Source organism: Amborella trichopoda, chromosome 13, assembly GCF_054954075.1.
Source record: "Amborella trichopoda isolate Santa Cruz 75 chromosome 13, AtrichopodaSantaCruz75HAP2 v2.0, whole genome shotgun sequence".
Classification (NCBI taxonomy): domain Eukaryota; kingdom Viridiplantae; phylum Streptophyta; class Magnoliopsida; order Amborellales; family Amborellaceae; genus Amborella; species Amborella trichopoda.
Genome location: NC_142348.1, coordinates 23,356,707 through 23,376,033, shown reverse-complemented (window position 1 = coordinate 23,376,033; position 19,327 = coordinate 23,356,707). Strand labels below are relative to the sequence as shown.

Sequence of the window (19,327 nt, the reverse complement as noted above, 5' to 3'; positions counted from 1 at the left end):
TGTTGGTCTCTCTTTTATCGAGCTATTATCGTTTGCTTGTCAGAAAAATGAAATTATGTTGCAGTAGGTGTTGAAGAAAAAGTATCTATCATACTAGTTCCTAAATAACCTCTACACCACATAATTCCAATCAACGAAGTCTTGCTGAAGTTAACTTTCAGACTCAAAACCATCTCACAACAATTTTAAAAGGTAACTACATTATTGACCTAAGATAACTTTGCCCCACAGAAAATAAATGTATCATCAACATATTGGAGGTGAGAGATTGAAGGAGCAAGATTATCAATCCTATGACCTTGAAAGTTACCTCTATCTTCAATAGAGTGAAAAAGAAAGGTAAAAGAGGGTCACATTGACGAATACCCTTACAAGGTCTTAAAAAACCAAGTTGGACTACCCTTAAATAGCACAGTAAAGTATATCGAAGAAAGACATCCAAAAATCCAGTTCCTTCACTTATCTCCAAATTCCATCCTTCGCATTATTTTAAAAAGCACCCCCCACTCCACCCAATGATACGCTTTCTCCATATCCAACTTGAGTACCACACCTTGGGTTTGGCTCACTACCTTAGAATGAATACATTCCTGGGCTACCAGCATACTATTAACTATAAGATGGTCATGAATAAAGGCTGATTGTGGTCTCGAGATGATAGCAGGTAGCACTGTTTTAAGTTAAGAAGCCAAAACTTTAGCCACTATTTTATATAAACTCGATAGTAGAGGTCTAATATCAGATATTCAACAATAACTTCTTTTTTTTAATAGGGGTGGTGGGATGCAAGGTCGACAATTTTCCTATTACTTATCTTGGGTTGCCTATCTCGGATAAAAGACTAACTGTTTCTGTTTGGGATAAGGTGATCCAAAGGGTCCAACATAAATTGGATCTCTGGAAACCGAAGTATCTGTCGTTAGGAGGGAGAACCACACTGCTTCAGTCATGTATAGCCAACTTACTGATTTGTCAGATGTCTATTATGCAGATGCCTCAGTCAGTGATCTGAAAAATTGAAAGGATGATGAGAAACTTTTTGTGGGGAACTTTTGGAGAAGAGTGGATGTACCATCTTTTGAGATGTGATAGAGTTTGTACCCCAAAAAATGAGGGAGGCTTGGGATTAAGAAGGATGAAATTGTTTAATCAAGCCCTCCTTTGCAAATGGTGGTGGAGGAGCTTTCTCTTTAAGGATCAACTTTGGTTTAAAGTACTTGCCACCAAATGTGGTTTGGATAGACAAGGTACCTGGTTAGAGAATGGAAGGGGAGATGAAGTTTCGATTTTTTAGAAACCTATCACCCTGTGCAAACCTCTGGTTGCAAGAAACTTTAGATGGATTATTGGCAATGGTTCACATATCTCCTTCTGGCATTATAAGTGGGTGGGAGAGTACTCGCTGAAACTATTGTTTCCAGAGATTTTTGAGGAGGTGACAGGTTAGATGCCTCGATCTCGCCCCCGGGTCGGGATGACCTGGTGGCACGTGTCTCGGGTTTCAAGGAACCCAAGACTTGAGACCGCTCTGTCGAGAACCTTATTATAAAACAAAGTCAGGTATACCAACCGATGAGAGAGGAATTTTATGTGAGGCGGGACACACCTCACTTGGGTCTGTGAGTCACTCGGGCTGACTCACATGGGCGCCCTCTTAGATCACGTCGGAAATCCCCCCAATCCTATAACTGGTTCAGAATTGCCTCCCTTAACCTGTATTCTCATCTTTCTGCAATCACACACACACACTGTTAATTTACAAGACAAGTGGGCTGAGGGACCCCACCTTGTCTTTGGGCGAAGGCACACATGCATGAGCATTCAAGGAAGAAAGGGAAGAAATGAGATGAAGATTGGGGTGATAAGAGGAGAAGGGAGAAATAGAATAGAGGGAAGAGAAGAGAAGAAACAAAAATTTGACCAAATGGCTAGACTGACACAGTAGCTAGACCAATACAATGGTTGATTTGACATGGTAGCAAGACGGGCACGGTAACTCAGATTGGCACGGCGACAATACTATTCGACGACAAGACCAACACCGACCAACCTGACATAATGGCTAACCTGTCAAGGCAGCAAGACGGGCACGATAACTCAGACCGGCACGACAACAATACTGCTTGACGACGGGACTATCATGACAGTGCTAGTCTTAGCGTCCCTTGGTCAAACGAAAGAGGAAGAAAGGAAGAAGAGAGAGAAGAAAGGAGGAAGAGAGAAAAAAGAGAAGAAAGAAGAGAAAGAAGAGAGAAGATAGAAAAGAGAAAAGAGAAGAGAGAGAACAGAGAGACAAGAGGAAAGAGAGGTAACAGAGGAGGAGAAAGAAAAGAGAGATGAGAAAGAAGAGAATTGGAGGAAGGGAGAGAAAGAAGAGAGAGAAGAAAGAAGAAAGAAGAAAGAGAGAGGAGGAAAGAAGGAAGAGAAGGAAGAAGAGAGAGAAGGTCAAGAAGCGGGTGACAATAAGTTTCGCAATCTGTGTTCTTCACTAAGGCGTCGAGGATACAACTACGGACGGTGGTGAGCAGCGCCATCTGTGGGCCTTGCTGAGAGATAGAGATGAACTAACAGAAAGGGGAAAGGAGCTCGGGCATGGCACTGCCATTGCCATGTGAGACCTGTGAAACCACAAGATGGGAAAAAAAGAAAAGAAAGAGGCATGCATGGTACTGCCACTACCGTGCATGACCTTTGAGGGAGGCTCAGATGAAGAAGAATAAGAGGAAAGAAAAGAAGAGAGAGAAGATTTACCTTGAGTCTAGGGGTACCATTCTAAAAGTTTCTATCTCATTACTCTCTCTCTCCAAACATGACCCAACAATGAGAAGGAAAGGGAATTTTATTAAGTAAATATTTTCTTTGGTGAAGGGTTTCAAGCCATTTGCATACAATGATGGTACGTGGTATATATATAATTATGCCCAAACATGGGTGGATTGATCACAATTATTAATTGTTGGAAATTAAAATTTAACTAAATTAAAAGAAATAGGAAAATAGGGTGCAAAATAACAGATTTACCCCTTCCTAACAATTTGTGAAATTTCGAAACAGTCCCTGTGTTGCCTTAGAACTTGTATGATTTTTCATGGATGATCTAAGGTTGTTCTGATGGAAAGGTAGAAAGGTAGTTGTTCTCTTGTAGGGCTTGACGTGGTAATCGATTTAATACCAACTTCAAGCCATGGATCGTGTTTTTAGAGCACGATCATGTGACTTGAAATTTGAATGAATCTTGAAACTTTGGATCTTTTGTGTTATCATTCCTTGATGTTTTTCTGTGATTTCTTCACTAAATTACACTGAGCATGCCTTCACGATCGCAGCTCGATTCCATGCCTGAACGAAGATTTTGCAACTTTGGAGTTTTGGCCGGAATCTAAAATTTTGGCGACATAATTTGCAGTCACTTCATCAGCTTCATGTATGGATTAGACCGTTCATCATATACGGGGTTCGGACTAAAGATAGCCCTAGTCTTTACGTATGCGATGGAATTAGTTTCACGTCAATCGGGCTTACAAGCGGTATGATTTGGCCGCTTGAACGAGGCACGATGCTACTGATTTTCCTATACTTTCTTCACAGATCAACAATTTCTCTCTAGCTTTTCTTCACGCTTGGGCGTTATTGCGGGGCGTGCCATATATCGAAACGCTCGTCTTGATGAAACGAACATGCTCATAAAATTTGAGAGCGATCCGACTTGAGACAGGTGAGATATGAGCCTCAAAAGTCACTGGTCATGACCACCCCTTTAATGGAGTTGAGTTGCAGGGTGGCCGCACGGGAGTAGCGTGCAACTCCTGCTGTTTTGCTCTTTCACCTATAACTTCTTCTTGGGATGTCCGTTCAAGCTGAAATTTGACCCTTGGGGGATTTAAACCTTGCTGGATCCAATGGTAATGGATCCACAGCAAATTGAGACAACAAAAATATAACTCATAGGGTCTGTTTCAGGGTGCTACAGAGCGCTTCCAAGCCGTCACTCCCATCTCGGCTGTACTTGAAGCATTGGTGGAGCAGTCGAAGTAGTGAAGGAGCCCACTCCTTATTCTGGTGCGGGATCCATATGTCACTTCGATTAATATTTTTGGGAGGTGGGACCTTGTTGAAGGACTGCTGCTTGCCCTCGACTTCATAGAAGAGTTGGTAAAACAACTGCTCCATTTCCTTCCATGTGTGCACCGAGTTTGTAGGCAACCGAGCACACTAATGGAAGGCTGCCCCTTCGAGAGTCTCGACGAACTGACGGATGAGGAGTCACCCGTCAGTTGTCGTCTCTCGACATGCCTCTTGGAATTGGGCAGTATGATGGTGCGGGGATGTAGTACCGTTGAACAGAGGGAGCTTCCCTTTTTGGTAGTTGGGGGAAATGACACCTAGTCAATATACAAAGGGCACGGCTTCTGGTTGAGCGGCACCTCTTGCATGCCTGGGACCTTGTTCTTGAGACTGTAGGCCACCATGGCATCTATGTTGGTTTGGGAGACCCCATTGGGAAGCAGAGCTGTCTTGGGAGACTGGTGGGGGAGTTTGCCTAGGAACTGTGTCCTCCCCAGACGGAGAATCGATCTTCTGGTGAGAAGAAGGGAACCTAGAGGCTTCTAGACGTTCCATCTTTTCGAGGATAGAAAGCATCACTACTTCGAACCTGATCATCTATTCTTCTTGGGCATCGTCCGGCTCGTTGATCATCATGACACTGACCGTTTCTTCTAGAGGGTCAGAGCCAGATCAAGTAGTGGATGGCCGGGGTTGGCGAGTCGTACGTGGCAGGTCAGTCTGCAAGGGCTTAGCATGCCCGAACTGGACTCGAGCGTTGTATGCCGATCATGTGAGGACCAGTTCTTAACGATCTTGGGGCCGTGGCTTCTAGGCAGTGATCACCGAGTAGTATTCTTGGACCTGCTCAGGTTCTGAAGTCTGAAGAGGGAAAAAGGGGTTATGAGGCAGGAGGCCACCAAGGGTGGTGACCTCAACTTCCTTGGAGGCTTGCCTGGTCAAAATCTGCAGGCCCCTCTTATGCTTACTCTTGAGGCTGTTGTGGACCTCACTCCAGAATCGCGCCTGAGATTTGGACTTCCCTGCTTTTCTTGAGCAGGCGAAGGCCGTGTCTATTAGCTGAAGTAGAGAATGGGGTCCAAGGACAGAAGGCAACCTGGGTTTCTGCCTTGGAGGCTGGAGGCTATTGTTTGACATCAGGCCATTGCCCCGGATTCCCTTGTGAGGCCCAAGTGCGTGCCTGACTTGAGGCGGCTGACTCAAGATGGAACTCTTAGGAAAAACCTTTGAGAACCAGGTCTCGAGGTGCTTGCTTGGTGTAGGAAGAGCAGTAGAAGAAAGAACTGGTGCATGACTCCATTTGAGTCGAGGTCGAGAAGGAACCTACAAAGTCGGTGCGTGTGCACCTTAAGGTTTAGCCATCTGGGTGACTTGGGGGTCAGCTCGGGTTTGCTCAACTGGTTCAACCTTAGGAGGTCGAGACCTAGGAGCTTGTGTCTGTGAGGGATCGGGTAGGAACCTATCTCTTATAGGGTGAAGCTGTGTGTGGTGAGAGGGAGGATGAAGTGGTTGACTCTCATGTGCTCGAGCTGACGCCGAACTAGCGCTGCCCTGAGCTGTGGGATGCATGACGCGCGAAGGGTTTGGCCCAAGAAGGCCTAACCTTGAGCGCGAGTTCGAGGCAGCATGAAGGTTGCCCGAAGGTGTGGCTCGAGTGGATAGACCATGAGCCTTTAGGTGTGTACGAGGGGTGGAGACCCAAGATCTCTGCCTCTATTTGTCGAGCCTCCAGGTGTAGAGGTTCGGGGTAGTGAAGGAGTTAGGGGGGTAGCCTTGCGGCGACCCTCAGAAGCGATGGCAACTTGCTTGCCTTTCACGAGAATGGACAGGGCAGCCTTCTGGCGTACGTTAGTAATATGATCGGCAAGGGACTTGTCAGTAGCAGGGTGCGTGTTATGTGTAGCAGCGAATGTGCTACCAATGCAAGGGGCCTTGGTGGAGGGTCCACCAGGGTGAGGAAGCGGCTAGTTAGGGACTTTTAAGTCCCTTCTCCCACCAACTCAGGAAAGAACCTAGGAGCCGGATTATGAGCCCTGACTCAGAAGGAGTGTAGGGATGGAAGCTTGAGCAGTTCGCTACCCTGGGACAGTCACGAGTGCAAGGATGAGAAAATCCTCGACTCGGATGAGCAGGTTGAATAACCCAGATGCCATAGAAAGTAGTGCAGAAAGTAAAAGAAGATATTGACCAAACAAGAGTAAACCGACGAAGGGGTAATAAGTCCCCAGTGGAGTTGCCAAGCTGGTTAGGTGCCTCGATCTCGCCTCCCCGGATCTAGGTGATCGGGTGACACGTGTCTCCGGTTCAGAAGACCCGAGACCTGAGATTGCTCTCTCGAGAACCTCGTTCACAGAACAAGGGCGGGTGTCCAACTAATGAAAGAGGAATTTTGGATGTGAGGTGGGGATCAACCTCACCTGGGTTAGTGACTTACTCGGGCTGACTCACATGGGCGCCCTCTTAGATCATGACGAAAAGCCCCCCAGTTGCTTCAGCTGGTTTGGAATTGCCTCCATTGACTTGGAATCTCTTTGTTTTCTGCACAACACTACTATCGTTAATTTGCAAGACAGGTGGGCCGAAGGACCCACCCTTATCTTAGGCCAATGCACATTCGTGTGGCTAAGAATGTGAGAAGTTAGGGTGATGAAATGGAAGGTTTGGATGAAAGGAGAAAAGAAGAGGGTACTCGACAAGGGGAAGAGACTAGCATGATAGCCGGACTAGTGTAATGACCGACCGGGAGTGGTAGCAAGATGGGCACGGTACTTTGGACCAGTGCGATGGCAATACTACTCGAAACCAAGGTCGACATGACTATCCTAAATCTGGTGTGGCAGCAAGACGGGCATCATACTCAAGACCAGCACGATGGCAATATTGCTCGACAGCCAGATCGCTATGGCAACACTAGACTGAGCCCACCCTCTGTCAAGTGAGAAGAGAATGAAGAAAATGCACGAGAGAGCGAAGAGATGGGGTCCCGATGATGCTAAGCGTCACCACCCATAACCGTGGAGTAGCAGTGTCACGACCCTTGGACAACGCTAGGCACTACTGCTCAAGGCTAGAGGGCAAGTGGTGAACTATGGGAGGCGCTAGGCATCGCCGTTAGGCAACACGAGAAGGTAGCGCACCCCTGAGCGAGCAGCGATAGCCACTTGTGAAGCGTGCGACGATAGCCATTTACGAGGCGCACGACGACAATTCTTTCCAAGGCACACGACGATAGGCATGGGACGCAAGAAGAGCTTACACACGATGATCGGCACTGAGCGCACGAAGGAAGCTTACGGACTGCGATAGGCACCGAGCTCACGAAGAAGGCTTGTGGATAGGCACCGAGGGCATGAATGAAGCTCGCAGACAGCGATAGGCACCAAGCGTGCGAAGGAAGCTCGCAGATGGCGATAGGCACTGAGGGTGCAAAGGAAGTTCACGGACAACGATAGGCACCGAACGCACGAAGGAAGGTCGTGGACAGCGATAAGTGTTGCCGTGACCTCTCGTGGGCAACGATAGGCATCACCATCTACAATAGGTGTGCAATAGGGGGAGGCCCCTGTGGGCGGCAATAAGTATTGTCATTGTTCTTCACTGAGGCGTCGAGGATACATCTGCGGATGGCAGTGAGCAGCACCGTCTGTGGGCCTCGCTGAGAGATAGAGATGAACTAACATAAGGGGAAAAGGAGCTCGCGCATGGTGCTGCCATTGCCATGTACGACCTATGAAACCACAGGATGGGAAAAAAAGAAAAGAAAGAGGCATGCACGACACTGCCACTGTCGTGCATGGCCTCTGAGGGAGGCTCAGACGAAGAAAAAGAAGAGGAGAGAAAAGAAGAGAGAGAAGATTTACTTTGAGTCTAGGGGTACTGTTCCAAAATTTTCTCTCCTTTCTCTCTCTAAACGTGACCCAACAATGAGAAGGAAAAGGAATTCTATTCAGTAAAAATTCTCTTTGGTGAAGGGTTTCGAGCCCTTTGTGTACAATTGTGGTACGTGGTATACATAGAATTGTGCCCAAACATGGGTAGATTGATCAAAATTAAACCTAATTGCTGGAAATTAAGATTTAACTGAATTACAAGAAATAGGAAAATAGGTGCAAAATGACATATATGCCCCTTCCTAACAATTTGTGAAATTTCGAAACAGTCCATGTGTTGCCCTAGAACTTACATAATTTTTCATGAATTATCTGGGGTTGTTCTGATGCCCATTTGATCGAAATGTGGTTGTTTTCTTGTAGGGCTCGGCTTGGCTATCGATTTGATACCAACTTCGAGCCATGATCATGTTTTTAGGGCACAATCATGTGACTTGACTTTTGAATAAATATTGAAACTTTGGATCAACTGTGTGCTTGTTCCTTGATGTTTTTCTATAATGTCTTTGCTGGATCACACTGAGCATACTGTCACGATCGCAGGGCAACAAACGTCGCTCAATTCCATGCCCGGACGAAGATTTTACAACTTTGGAGTTTTGGTCAGAATTTGGAATTCCGGGGATAGAATTTGAAATCACTTCATTGGCTTCGTGTGAGGAATTCGACCGTTCATCATGTACGGGGTTCTGACTCGCCCTAAAACTTACGCACGCGATGGAATTAGATTCACGTCGATCGGGATCGCAAGCGGCGTGATTTGGCTGCTCGAGCGAGGCACGACGCTATTGATTTTCCTGCACTTCACGGATCAGCAACTTCTCTCTAGCTTTTCTTCGTGCTCGGGCGTGCCACATATCAAAACGCTCGCCTTGATGAGACGAACACGCTCACAAAATTTGAGTGTGATCCAACTTGAGATGGGTGAGATATAAGCCTTGAAAGTCACTGGTCATGATTGCCCCTTTAATGGAGTTGAGTTGCAAGATGGCCACACAGGAATAACATTGGGCTCCTCCTGTTTCACTCTTTTGCCTATAACTTCTTTCTAGGATGTCCATTCAAGCTGAAATTTGACCCCTGAGGGTTTTCAACCATTTCGGATCCAATGGATATGGTCCCACAGTAAATTAAGGCACCGAAAATATAACTCTAGTTATAGGGTACGTTTCAGGGTTTTAGAGGTTGATTCTACAGAAACTGTTTCTCAGTCTGTGATACCTTAGACATGTCAAAATGCGACGAAACTTAGCAGGAGACTTTTGAGAGTCTTTATGAAGATCTTGACCAGATCTGGGGCTATTATGAGATTGTCGAAATTTCCATTGTTTGTTAGGCTTTATTGATCAGGGACCCATGATGATAAAAAATGTCTTCCAATAGTATTTTTCTCTAAAGAAATAAATTGAGGTACTCTTTGAAAATTAGAATAAACTGTATTTTTTGTTTGAAATTGTTTCAAATTTATATCATTTATTCCTCCTAGTTTATGGTATCTTTTGTTCATCTCAAAAAAATTCTTTTCAAGATCTTGTCTCTTAAATGAACAACACTTAAGCTGGAAATATTCTTCTCGAGCAGCAATTGGTTCATGCCTAATTGGGCATGAGAATTCAACAACTAAATAATTAACAAATTCAACAATGGACTGATTATTTCTTAACTCTGTTTGTCTGTATTCTCCGAGGCTTGTGTACCAATCAAAAAGGCGTCCTCTTAGCCTTACAATAACTTTAGAAATTGTACTGGCTAGTGTATTTACAGGATTAAGCATCTCATAATGCATCCATCCTTGGATCTCTCTTAATCTGTCATTCCATTTTGCTGGTGGAATGTCTTCAATAGTAAATCCTTTAGATGAATCTCCATAGGTAGGAATAAGTTGTAATTCTTGATGGTCTGGAGGTTTAAATTCTTCATCTATATCAGGGTCTGATTGTTGTGGTTGTTCAGGGGGGTTCATCATTAATAAGGATTCTGGATTAGAGGAAATGGAGGAAGATTTTTCATCAAATGTTTCAGAGGATTGGGTTTCAGTTTGGGGGTTCAGTTCAGGTTGTTTGGTTAGGTTTTTGAGGAATGAACTCATATCGGAAATGGGTTCAGAATAAGAAAGTGTTTGAGTTGGGATTGAGGAGGCAGTAACATTTGGTTCATAGTCAGGTGTCAGGAACATCTGAGTTTTGTCCTTAGATATTTGTGGACTAGATTGGGTTTGAATAGGTGGTGAGGTAATAGAAGGCTTTGGTATTAGGGTTTGTGAAGAACTCGGGACTGAAATGTTTGGTTTTTTTCTCAATTGGGGAAAGAACATTTCTTCAGGAAATCTTCTTTCATCTTCAAAGGAAGTTAAAGCCCTAAAACCAAAATGTCTTGGAGGAATTGAACCTGTAGGTGGGTAAAGGGTTCTGGTAGGTGGGAAAGGGTCTGGACTTCTTAATGTAGGATAAGTTTGAATATATGGGTTTGCAAGCAAGGGTTGGATTTGTGAATGGTATTGTGGTTGAGAGTATTGAGATTTCATCTAAAGATCTTTTTCAAGACTCCGTAATTGCTTTTCTAAGAACGCTTTTTCTTTGCCTTTCTGATTCAGTAAATAAGATTGCTCATGAATATCTTTGACTGTATACAAGATCTGCATCAATTCTTCATGCAAAGATTGAATCTTTTGTTTCAACTAACTAATTATGCTAACTAATCCCTGTACCTGTGAATTCATCACATTTTGTTTTTCTTCAATCCTGAGTAATGCTAAATTTTGTGATTAATCATTATCAGCTTGCCAATTGAGGCTTGCTTTTGCTGGAGACATGGTTTTTAACAATCCAGAAGAATTTCTAGCACTGGGATTTTTTATCTTCCATACATGTTTTTCATTTTCTTGAATTTTTTGATAATCAAGTAATGGAGGAAAATTAAAGGCATAACTTGGACCTTGAGGGTCAAAGGCTAAGCATTCTGGAATTTGATTTTTTCTTTCAGATCTTTCATCTAAGTCATCCCATCCTGTAGGAACGAATTATGGGACAACAGTGTTCTTGGAATTCTGACTACCATAAGTCACATAATAATCCCATTTTCTTGAGCTTTCATCAAGTAATCCAACTGTTGGATCACCTTCAATGAATTTCTGATGAAGTTGAGATGATATTTTTTTTTTTTTTGGTATATCATCAAAATCATCTTGAAGTCTTCTGTTCATAAATAGGTTTCCCTGTTTTATCAAATGCAACCACTGGAACTTTTTCAAGAAGTCCTTGAAATTAGGTAAGCAAAATTTCTCTGGTTTGATTTTCAATATGTCTTGAAGTTTGAAAATTTATTTGAAAAGTTCCATCAGGCATTCTTGTCATTTTAGAATCTGACTGCATCACTGGCTGACTTTGATTTTGAAAATTTTCATAATTTGTCACCCATGTAGATGGTATCAACTCAAGCAATCTTTCTCGAGATATTTGTCTGGGGATATAATGACAAACAGGCTGGGAATTATTATCAACTTTAATGAACAAGGCAGTATTTTTCATGTTCTGGGGACAAAGGGGTTACTATATCAAAAGCGTGGTTTTGAAGTCTATTCACCATTTAATAATGGAGTGTAGCTACAGTGGTCGTTTCAATTTGTCTGGTTCCGATAATCTGTAATTGAACTTTAAAAGCAGAACTCAAATGGGGGTCTTTAATTGGGATGTTAAAGTTTGGGAAGAAGGTAACAAAAATAGTGCCAGCATTTAAAGTTGCTTGTACAGTTCCTATGCAAGCATGCTGGTATTCTAAAAATCTGGAATCTAACAAAGTAATTCAGGAAACTGCTTCCATACCTTTTCTTCTATGAAAGGTTAAGGCTAATTTAATGGCTCCAAAATGAATATGTGTATACCCATCTTTAAGCCATTGGGCAAAAAGGTTTCTAGGCAAAGTGATGGTTCTGTATTGCTCAGCTTGGATAGCAGGGATTTGATGTTGATCAAAAGAAGAAGCTTGAACATATTCTTTAATGGCTTCAGGATTCTTTTTTCCACAAAGTTTTTTTATTCTTTTGGTCCAATTTAAGCTAGATTTATCATAACTATGATAAGGATTAATTAATTGAGAACTAGTTTAAAAAAACTTTTCAGGAGTATAGGTTATTTCAAAAAGATGTTGTTTAGAAAACATGGGTCCTGAATTTGGGTTAGAAGAAGAGGCACTACCTAAAGAGATATCTGAGACATTTTCTTCTGACATTTTGAAATCAGCTACAGTGTTGACTGTAAAATTTTTGAAAAAAGGTTAAGGCCAACTTTTTTTTTTCGATTAACAAAATATGAACTCCAGACACGGCATTCTCACCTTCAACATAGCCCTGTTATGTTACCACTAAGAAAGTATTGACAGTGGAATATCATCAACGCTAATAATTAACCTTTAATTCATACTATGTTTTCTGATGCAAGACATCCTAGATCAACTAGGCAGTCGCATAGCATACTAATCTCAGTATGAGTTATAGATTAACCCAGTCAACAAAGTAAACTTTTAAGAACTAAGCTCAAACACATGGCTCTGATACCAATATAGATGATGTGCATAAAAATAAACAATATATAAAAAGAACAACAACAATAGGGAATAGCAAAAAACAACCAGATAAAAGATAAAAGCACACACCTCAAACTATTTTCCTTTACCTCAATTTATTTTTTACCAAATAAAAGCACAAATAATTTTTCTTTACTACATTTTATGTTTTATTGCAAAAAAGTACCTCAATCTATTATTCAAAAGAAAAATACCTCAATTTATTTTTTTATTAACAAAAAGTATCTCAATTTATTTTTTATAAAAAAATATCACAAATTATTTTTTTCTTACGTTATTTTATTTTTTATTACAAACGAGAGCACCCCAATTTATTTATTTTTTTCACAACAAATACATCAAATTTTTTTTTTTTCTTCACTGCATTTTATTTTCTGTTACAAAAAAAATACCCTAATTTATTTTTTAACCAAAAAATACCTCAAATTATTTTTCTTTACCTCATTTTATTTTTTATTCCTTAAAATTAGCCCATTTTATTTTTATATAAAAAATATCTGAGTTTTTTTATTACCAAAGGGTACCTAAACTTATTTATTGTTACAAAAAATCCTCAAATTATTTTTCTTTACCTTATATTATTTCTTATTATCAAAAAGTACCTCTATTTATTTATTTAACAAAAAATTACCCGAAATTAGTTTCCTTTAACTAGTTTTTTTTTTTGTTAGCAAAAAGTTCTTCGATTTATTTTTTCATAAAAAATACCTCATTATATTTTTCTTTACCTGATATTTTTTATTAACCCCCAAAAGTATCTCAAATTATTATTTTTTTCCTCATTTTATTTTTTATTTCTAAATCATTCATCGATTTATTTTTCAAACGAAAAATACCTCTGTTCATTCTAATTTTCAAAAAGTACCTCAATTTATTTCTTTAGTGAAAAGTACCTCGAGTTATTTTTTCTTTCCCCAATTGTTTTTTTATTTTAAAAAAGAACCTCAACTTATTTTTTATGGAGAAATACCACAAATTATTTTTCTATACCTCCTTTTATTTTTTATAACAAAAAATTATATCAATTTATTTTTCAAACGAAAAATACTTCAGTTTATTGTTAATTACCAAAAAGTAGCTCAATTTATTTTTGACCAAAAAGTACCTCAAATTATTTTTCCTTACGTCATTTTATTTTTTATTACTAAAACACACCTTGATTTATTTTTTTTACAAAAACTTTATTACCAAAACGTACCTCAATTTATTTATTTTTACAAAAAATACATAAAATGTTTTTTCTTTACCTCATTTTATTTTTTTGACCAAAGAATATCTCAAACTATTTTTTTTTGCAAAATTATTTTTTTCGGTCACCAAAAAGTAACTCAATATATTTTAATTACCAAAGAGTACCTCAATTTATTTATTTTTACCATAAAAAACCTCAGTTTATTTTAATTACCGCAGAGTACCTTTAATTATTTTTTTAACGAAATAAATACCTCAAATTACTTTTCTTTACCATATTTAATTTTTTTTTACCGAAACGTAGCTCAATTTATTTTTAAAACGAAAATATCTCAGTTTATTTTAATTTCCAAAATGTACCTAAATTTATTATTTGACCAAAATTATACCTCAAATTATTTTTCCTTACCCCATTTTATTTTTTATTACCGAAACGCACCTCAATTTTTTTTTAACAAAAAATACATCAAAATATTATTTTTCACCTAATTTTATTTTTTATTACCAAAAATACCTCAACCGATTTGTTTACAGAACAAAAAACCTCAAGTTATTTTAATTACCATAAAATTATTGAATTTAATTTTTTACCAAAAAAATACCTCAGTATATTTTTCTTTACCTGATGTCATTTTTTATTTCCCAAACTTTCCTTTATTTTATTTTTTTTTACCAAAAAATACCTCGAATTATTTTTCTTTATCTCATTTTACCAAATAATTTTTCAATTTATTTGTAAATGAAAATACCTCAGTTTTTTCTTATTTGCCAAACGTACCTCAGTTTATTTATTTTAGAGAAAAAAAACTTCAAATTATTTTCCTTTACCTCATTTTATTTTTTACCAAATAATAGCACAAATTATTTTTCTTACTACATTTTATGTTTTATTGCAAAAAAGTACATCAATCTATTATTCAAAAGAAAAATACCTAAGTTTATTTTTTGTTACCAAAAAGTATCTCAATTTATTTTTTATCAAAAAATATCACAAATTATTTTTTCTTACCTCATTTTATTTTGCATACCAATTTATTTATTTATTTCACAACAAATACATCAAATTAGTTTTTTTTTCTTCACCTCAATTTATTTTCTGTTACAAAAACAATACCCTAACTTAATTTTTAACCAAAAAATACCTCAATTATTTTCCTTTACCTCATTTTATTTTTTATTACCTAATAGTAGTCCATTTTGCTTTTATATAAAAAATAAGCTTTTTTAAAATACCAAAAGGGTACCTCAACTTATTTATTTTTACAAAAAATCCTAGAATTATTTTTCTTTACGTTATTTTATTTATTATTACCAAAAAGTACTTCTATTTATTCTTTTAACAAAAAATTACCCCAAAATAGCTTCCTTGGACTAGTTTTTTTTTTTGTTAGCAAAATGTTCCTTGATTTTTTTTTTCATAAAAAATATCTCATTATATTTTTCTTTACCCGATATTACTTTTTATCTCCCAAAAGTATCTCAATTATTTTTTTTGCCTCTTTTTATTCTTTATTTCTAAATAATTCATCGATTTATTTTTCAAACGAAAAATATCTTAATTTAATCTAATTTGGAAAAAAGTACCTCCAATTATTTTTCGTTAACTAATTACTTTATTATTTCCAAAAAGAACCTCAAATTATTTTTTACGGAAAAATGCCACAAATTATTTTGCTATACCTCATTTTATTTTTTATAACAAAAACGTACCTCAATTTATTTTTCAAACAAAAAATACCTCAGTTTATTGTTGATTACCAAAAAGTACCCCAAATTAATTTTCCTTACGTCTTTTTTTTTTTATTACCAAAACGCACCTTGATTTATTTTTTTTACAAAAATGTTATTACCAAAACGCACCTCAATTTATTTATTTTTACAAAAAATACATCAAATGATTTTTCTTTACCTCATTTTATTTTTTTTTACCAAAAAATACCTCAAACTATTTTTTTTTGCCACATTTTTTTTTTCGGTCACCTAAAAGTATGTCAATTTATTTTAATTACCAAAGAGTACCATAATTTATTTATTTTTACCAAAAAAAACCTAAGTTTATTTTAATTACTGCATAGTATCTTTAATTATTTTTTAACAAAAAAGAAATACCTCAAATTACTTTTTTTTTTACTATATTTAATTTTTTTTTAACCGAAAAGTAGCTCAATTTATTTTTAAAAGGAAAATATCTCAGTTTATTTTAATTTCCAATATATACCTCAAATTATTTTTCCATCCCCATTTTATTTTTTATTACTGAAGGGCACTTAAATTTTATTTTACCAAAAAATAAATCAAAATATTATTTGTCACCAAATTTTATTTTTTATTACCAAAAATTACCTCTATTTATTCTTTTAACAAAAAATTACCTGAAATTAGTTTCCTTTAACTAGTTTTATTTTTTGTTAGAAACAAGTTCCTCGATTTAGTTTTTTCATAAAAAATACCTCAATATATTTTTTTTACCCGATATTATTTTTTATTTCCCAAAAAGTACCTCAAATTATCTTTTTTGCCTCATTTTGTTCTTTATTTCCAAATAATTCCTCGCTTTTTTTTTCAAACGAAAATACCTCAGTTTATTCTAATTTGTAAAAAGTACCTCAATTTATTTGTTTAGCAAAAAATGCCTGGAATTAGTTTTCTTTACCTAATTGTTTTTTTTATTTCAAAAAATAACAGCAATATAGGAGCTATCAGTCATGAGAGAGAGAGGGGCGGCCTCCGAGCTGCCCCGAGGAGTGTTACCAGCAAATGAGTTGTCAGTAGCAAGGTGCGTGCTATGTGTGGTGGCATGTGTGCCACCAATGCAATGTGCTTTGGCAGAAGGTCCACCATTGCAAGGAGGTAGGGAGTGAGGGACTTGTTGGTCCATCATCGCCTTTATCCAGATGATGACCTCGAAACTCGACACAGGGTCGATGCTCAGGAGAAAGGTTGGGCACGAGGTTCGAGGAACTTGTTCCCGATGAAGACTCATGAGTGTGGGGATTATGAAACCCCTGACTCGGATGAAGCGGTTGAGCAACCCCAAAGACAAGTGTGTGTATATTGAGCAGGAATAAAGAGAAAGGAAAGTCAAACAAGAACGATCTAACAATAGGGAAGCGTATCCCCAGTGGAGTCGCCAAGCTGGTTAGGTGCCTCGATCTCACCTCCCTGGATCTAGGTGATCAGGTGACATGTGTCTCGGGTTTGGAAGACCCAGGACCTGAGATCGCTCTCTCGGGAACCTTGTTCACATAACAAAGGCAGGTGTCCAACTAGCGAGAGAGGAATTTGGGTCGTGAGGTGGGACTTACCTCACGTGGGTCAGTGGCACGCTCGGACTGGCTCGTGTGGGCGCCCTTAGATCATGTTGGAAAGCCCCCCTGGCCGGTTTGGAATCGCCTCCCTTGACTTGTTTCTCCTTTCCTGCAAACACGCACAGTCACATAAAACGTCCCAACAAGTGGCTCTGGGGACCCCGACTTGTCGAAGATAAAATAAAATAAAATGGAGTGCAATGAAAAGTAAAGTGGAATGAGATGAAATGAAAAATGAAATAGATGAATTGAAAGTAAAATAAAATTAAAATAAAATTAGAAAATAAAATTAAAATGGAATGAAGTGAAATAAATAAAATGAAGCAAAAAAAAAAAAAAAAAGGGATGGAAGAAAATAAAATAAGATGAGATAATTAGAATAAAATAAATGAACAAAAATAGAGTAAGGGGTAATAGGATAAAATAAGTGGAATAAAATAAAATGAAGTAAAGAGAAATGAATTAAAATGAATGAGGTGAGAAAAAATAAAATAAAATGAATAAGGTAAATAAGATTAAGATAAATTAAAATAAAATAAGCGGAAAAATATAATAAATAACCTAAGGTGAAATGAATGGGATGGGTAAGATTAAGTGAAATAATAAAAATGAATCAATTGGTAAAAAAAAAGAAAGGGAAAAGCGGGTTGTTGGGTTATTAGGTTTGCATGGAAGAAGGTGAAGTATAAAAAAAACAGCGATTTGGTTAAGAGGGAGAGGGAGTAGGGTATTAGGTTAGTGGGTTTAGAGAGAAAAAAAAACATGAAGAGCTCATTACCGTTTAAATGAAGAGGGTTGGACGAAAACACAACGAAAAGAATAGAAAGAAACGAAACGAAAACAACCGAAAAGAAGAGATTTTCGCTAATGGGTTTTAGAGAGAATATAAAGTTGCAAAGAAGCAGTTACAAGAGAACGGAGGACGAGTGGAAAGTGGAAAGTGGAATTACAGGCGATGGAAGAAGGGGATGGACAGCCGAGAGGAGGTTAGGGAGATGACAGAGATGGGGGGCTGGACGGCTGGGAGCAGGGTGAGGTAAGTGGGAAAAGTGGAGGAGGAAGATCATGGACAGCAGCAAGAAGTGACAGAAATTGATGGCGGAGAACAGGTGGAGAGAGAGACCAGCAGCAGAGGTTGCCGCCTGGTTGCAGGGAGTTAGAGAGAGGCGAGCGCAGCAATATGGTGACAGAGAAGATGGGTGACAGTGACAGGGGCTGAGAGAGGGAGCAGCGCCTGCAGCAGGGTCGGGGCTTGATCGTAGGTAAGGACGAGGGTAGTCGTAGCTGCTGGTGATTGGAGTGGAGAGGTGGTGGCGGCCGGTTGGAGTGGAGAGATGGTGGCGGCCTGTTGGAGTGGAGAGGAGGAGGTGAATTGGGCAGAGAAGGTGGCTGCCTGATTTGTGGGTTCGACAGTAAGTGAAGAGAGGTGGTGCTGCAGCCAACTAACAGAGAGTAATGAGAGAGGAGCAGTACGCAGTGAGGAAGAGGATGGCGACTGAGATAAGAGGCCGTGAGATGGGCGCACGGCAGTGGTGGTGCTCACAATTGGGCTTTAGAGAGAGAAAGAGAGACGACAGGATAGGAGGGGAAGATGGCGGCTGCCGGCAATGGACCTCGGTCGCGTACACGGCGTTGGGGTGGGTGAGGTGAGGGAAGACTAGAAAAAGAAGGGGGACGGATGAACATGAGAGACCATCATAAAAAGAAAGACGACGTGGACCCGAGGGTCCACATGTAAGAAATAAAAAGGGCAGAGGGTTGGTGGTCACGAGGGACCACAGAGCAGAAAAGAGAATAAGAAAGGAAAAAAGAGTGACATAGATGGCGATAGGCTTCCACCGTATAGGGAAGAGGAGAGAGAGAGGGAGAAGGAAGAAAAAAAGAGAAAGAGAAGAGGGAAAAAGAGAGAAATAGAAGAGAGAAAGGGAAACATTAAGTCCGAGGGTACCGACCCAAAAATTTCTCTCCTTCCTCTCTCTCTTAAGACAGGACCCAAGAATAGGCAAAATAAAAATTTGAGGGTTTGCCTACAATGGTGGTACGTGTATATATAGTGTTGTGCCCAAACATGGGTGGATGATCAAACTTAAACTTAATGGTTGAAAATTAAGATTTAATTGAATTAAAAGAAATTAAAAAAAATGGTGCAAAATGACAGATTTGCCACTTTCTAATAATTTATGGAATTTCAAAATAGTCTCTATGCTGTCTTAAAATTTGTGTGATCTTTCATGTATGATCCGGGGTTGTTCTGATGCCTGTTTGATCGAAAAATTATTGTTTTCTTGTAGG

At 38.9% G+C, this 19,327-nt stretch overlaps 1 long non-coding RNA gene across 1 annotated transcript; it reads right to left on the bottom strand.

Moving 5' to 3' along the window:
• Window positions 1-16,250: 16,250 nt before the first annotated feature.
• Window positions 16,251-18,711, bottom strand: LOC148779100 (uncharacterized). Its single transcript, XR_016047716.1, has 2 exons — window positions 17,814-18,711; window positions 16,251-17,144 (listed from the first exon to the last, which is right to left on the bottom strand). It is a non-coding gene; the product is annotated as an uncharacterized LOC148779100 (long non-coding RNA).
• Between the last annotated feature and the right edge of the window lie 616 nt (window positions 18,712-19,327).